This window comes from Palaemon carinicauda, chromosome 2, assembly GCF_036898095.1.
Source record: "Palaemon carinicauda isolate YSFRI2023 chromosome 2, ASM3689809v2, whole genome shotgun sequence".
NCBI lineage: Eukaryota > Metazoa > Arthropoda > Malacostraca > Decapoda > Palaemonidae > Palaemon > Palaemon carinicauda.
The window spans coordinates 138,871,152-138,876,151 of record NC_090726.1 but is presented as its reverse complement, the minus strand read 5'-3'; the positions used below and the strand labels follow the sequence as shown (position 1 = coordinate 138,876,151).

Genomic DNA, 5,000 nt, shown 5'->3' with positions numbered 1-5,000 from the left:
CCTACCTAGGCCTAGCGGGGGGGGGGGGATAGTTTGTCTGCGGATTATAGTAGTTACAGGGCTCATTTGAGCTAAAAACAAGACAGTCAACAATAACAAAAGACTTAAAAAAATTCTGGGAGGAAGACAAGAGTAGTGAGAGTTTGATCGTCGATATTTCGACTTATTGAATTTCACTAAATTATCTCACTCGTATACCACTATTTACATACATTCCTATACATTCTAGTAAAAATACATTGAATATCACTGATATCTTCATGCGGACCTCTCCTAGACATTAACCGAATTTTTTCTTCCTTGCACCTTTACTGGGCCAGGTAACACTCCGGTGTCATGCAAGTCAAATATTTCGCCTCCTTAATCTACCCTGGATAATGGTCAGTACAGTAATCATCTACTAAGAAGCCTGGTGTGGATGGAAGCCTATATTGAAGTTTTTGGGAAATCAAGGGGGCATGCGCTTACCACAAGTACCCCTACCTAACTTTATCTAAATCTCGGCGCCATAACTTACTGGAGGAGGCGGAGAGTTCTTCGTCCACTAACCCTAGGACAGCTGTTAGATTCCAAGAGAAGAGCTAGTGATTTTTATTTTAAAAGACGACGCAGTGTTTCCGGAGAAAGTTTCATGGAAAAATATCATTTGGAAAGAATAAGATTGAGGAAGTATAAATACTGTATAGTCATTAATGTGAGGTAAAGTTTTAAATATATACAGATCTCTCTAATCTCCTTGCTTAGTCCAGGGCTGGGATATACTATACAAATTAAGAAAAGCTAGATAAGGAAGAGATATACGAAGCTAGATAATGCCATAAAGTTATATGAGAAGCAAGGCTAAAACAAGTATACCGTAAAGCTACAACAATGAAGGCTGAAAAAAGGCTTAACCAAGTAAAGTTAGGTTACGTATGATTAATAAATGATAGATGGGAGGCTTGGTCTCGGCAAGAATTATTCTGGGGTACTGATGCGAAATGTATTTACTGTTTTGATGTGGAGGCACATTTCCTTACCTAGTATTTCTCCATGTTCTACTGCTTTCGTGTATCTTCATAGATTCCAAATCACAAAGTACTCTCAATAAAGTCGGATAAATCTCACTTCTAAATAAGACACAATTGTCATTTCACAACACAAAAATTCCCAATAATTTCTTAACCACAACCAGTAAATTTCTTTACTTCAACCCCAAACCAATATTCACAAAAATTAAATATAAGAGAAAACAATAAAGCTAATTTCTTAAGTTAAAGACCTATACACTTCGCATGGGCCTTCCCACAACGCAAAACCAAACAAAGTAATAACAGCAGCGGTTTCTGAGAGAATTAAGCCGAACAGAAACTGAATACTAACGCGCCAATTTACGTTAACTATTATGTTTGTTTATGACAGGTGAAAAAGGTCATTTTCTCCTCCATACCACAGTCGTTGATGGATAGTTAGCTAGTTCTTACTGCGAACCTCATCTTGAAATCGTTTTGGAATTTTTGTAGAGTAAAATAATTAATCTCTTGGAACGACTGAACAGTTTTGCGAATGAATATTGTGGCAACATTTAATAATATTATTTCATGATGATTAATCCATTATCCATGAAAGAAAATATTTCATTACCTATATATCACCAGAAAGGTCAATGGTTCTAACTTATACAATGGTTTACGGTATGGTTGTCTTGATTCACACACACACACACACACACACACACACACACACACTCTCTCTCTCTCTCTCTCTCTCTCTCTCTCTCTCTCTCTCTCTCTCTCTCTCTCTCTCTCTCTCTCTCAATATATATATATATATATATATATATATATATATATATATATATATATATATATATATATATATATATATATATATATATTGTACTTATAAATACTTTGAAGTCTCGAGAATTTCTACATTTTAGGGGATGCAATAGGTATGGGTGATGTTGCAATGAAGCAGTCTACTGTTTTTGTACAACATAACCAGACTTGATATTCACGATCGGCAAACATCAAAAGGTTTATAAAATATTTTTCTATTTAATATACAATATTCGAGCCCCGTGGACGTTCTTACAAATACTGTATAGCAAATACCTATCAATCAACTGCACTGTCACTTCCCTAATTGAAAACACGAAACAAGATGTCCGTAATATCTATGGAAAAACGGAGTGCCCAAGTTAACAGTTGTTGTATCTGTGTCTAAATATGAGTAATTTTATTATATTCTTGTTATTTTTTGGAAATTATAATCTTCAGACTAATGATTTTCCTTTCAAATTCACCAGTCAAAGGAAAGCGTGTAATGTCTGGAAGTGATAGAAAGTTCTATATCTTTATAGTTATTCAGAAACAAGACCCTTTTCCTGTTAGTTACGATGTGTTAGATAATATGTCCTGTAAACATTATACTTTTACGAATCCCTGTAGATTATTTAGATGAGTGAAAACGCTAATTCAATTGGAGTTCAGGAATTTTTTTCCACTTTCAACCACAGATATTTTTTTTTTTTTCGTAACGAGGCGTAACAACTGCAGCTCCAACATGAACATAATTTTATGATCATCTTGATATACAATAACCAAAGCCGTCTTTTGTAAGCGTCGTTCGTTGCACGCAATTAATAAATGCTAGCACCGTGCATCGCATTTAAGCTAGTAAACACGAACACGCACATAGCCAAGTCTGAAATTTACCCACAGTAATATTTCAACTTGAAAACGTAACATTTCATGACAATGGAATACTGCCGTGTATATCACCGGCTAACGAATAACAAATACGAGTAACAAATACAATTAAAATGCATTTCCGGATGGCAAACGCAGGGGGCACATTTCAACATTAGAAAAGGCGCACACAAACGCTTTTTAGAATATACAATTGCGTACTTATCCTATGGCAGCATGCAAGTATGCAATATATTTTAGAAGCATAAAAACTCATACATAGTTTATTAGAAAAACATTGAATTATTCATGGATAGATCACATAGTAATCTGTTTATCTATTTGTATGAAAAAACAGGCACACCTGAACAAATAAGTATGTACGTATATGCACAATAAACAAACCCACGTATACCGCATTTAACCCCCTGTACTACTGAATGGCATACGAAGATTCAGTTTGGGTATACAAAGTCCTTTCCGAGTATATTTAAAAAACCCTGTGTGCATATTTCAAGGTCCCCAATACAGATTATAGATGGCGGAGAAGAGCATCATCATATGTTCAAGGTGACGAACCTCAACCATTTTACTAAGAAAAGGTGTTCTTGTGGAAAACGTAATTAGTAGTTTTATTATGACACTATAATGTAAAATCATAATTATAAATTAATATCAAGATTGAAATAAGAAACATGGTAACTCCATCTTAATAAAATTAACCTACAAAGGGATAGTAAAAAAAACATTTTATCTATACAATTCTCTATGTTAATATGTTGCCACATCATTATTGTGCGATGCTAACTTTAAGACCATAGCAGGAAAAAATGCACCTTTATATAAATAAAATTGGGGTTAAACCACACTTTACATTACTCTTACTAATACTTAACTTTCCAAACTACTCCCTACTATGGTTCACTAATTAACTGCCCTCCTTCTTTCAACTATCTTCCCTATCAGCTAAAAAAAATACAGTTGAATTATGTTCACAATAAAATAAATACTGTAATAACTGAGATAATTCAGGATTATATATGCATATCAAGGAGCAACACTAGTGAATTGAGAGAGAGAGAGAGAGAGAGAGAGAGAGAGAGAGAGAGAGAGAGAGAGAGAGAGAGAGAGAGAGAGCACCAAATTCTCATCTCAAAATTAACAACAATAAAATAATGGTTAATAAAAGAACAACCACTGAAATGAAAACGAAAAATAATACTGTTTTGTATAGACATCAACGGAACCAACAAGCTCTCGCATATGAATGCGATGTGAAAAACACTCGATAACAGCTTTGATAAATTTCTTCTCCGTGACTCTGCCATGAAATGACCGAACATAGTTGGTATATAAAATCAAAATACTGCGATATAGATTAATTAATTGGTAGATATATAAAAAAATAAATAATTACATATGCATCACTTTGCCTTATTATTTCTGAAGATAAATTATCTTTTTTTGCCTAGGGATAGTGTTGATCTTCTCTCTCTCTCTCTCTCTCTCTCTCTCTCTCTCTCTCTCTCTCTCTCTCTCTCTCTCTCTCTCTCTCTCTCTCTCTCTCTCTCTAACGAAATTAAATTCAAAAATTTTTAACCCCCACCAAGAAAGAGAGAAAAGATACAAATCAAACCTTTCTGCAAATCTGCAGCTATAAAGAGAACATGAAACTCGCCACATTGGGGGTTCTATAATCAGCAGACCTTGGTAATTAAGATATGTAATTAAACATTGTAATTTGTTAAACAGCCCGCACAAGGCAACAGAACCCGTCACTGACAGGAAAATTGGATCGCCACACCCACTCAGCATAAAAAAAAAAATCAATAACGTGAACTGTCTGCTTTATATCACCAACTATGGACACAATGGTGGTAGCCAAAGTTATATTTCCACGCCACACGAAACTGGACCACTGCAACATCAATTACGACGACACAATTAGCGTTAAATTCACTCATTCTAATTACAATATTGCAATGCGGTGACACTAAATGGGACAAGGGGATTTTTTCTCTCTCTCTCCTAGGCTGCTCACTTGAAAGTTCATTGATCCAAAATGTTCACAAATATCCTCACACAATTTGGAATGAATGTTGCATTTTATGAAATAAGGCCATCCGTAGATCCCAGACAATCAAATCTCATCTTGAAATAAAAAAAAAAATAATATTTAACTTGATTTCGTTAACCTTTGCCATATTAATTTTATTATTCTTCTATTGTATACACGAAACTGACATAAATTCATACCACGAACCGTGCCTTATGTTACTTGCAGCTATATATTTGGTATGCCTGTTATCAATATGTATGCTAACGCAT

At 34.5% G+C, this 5,000-nt stretch overlaps 1 protein-coding gene across 10 annotated transcripts in view; it reads right to left on the bottom strand.

Moving 5' to 3' along the window:
* The window catches only part of qtc (quick-to-court), a 468,283-nt gene that overhangs the window by 65,700 nt on the left and 397,583 nt on the right, over window positions 1–5,000 (bottom strand). The gene's annotated exons all lie outside the window — the stretch shown is intronic.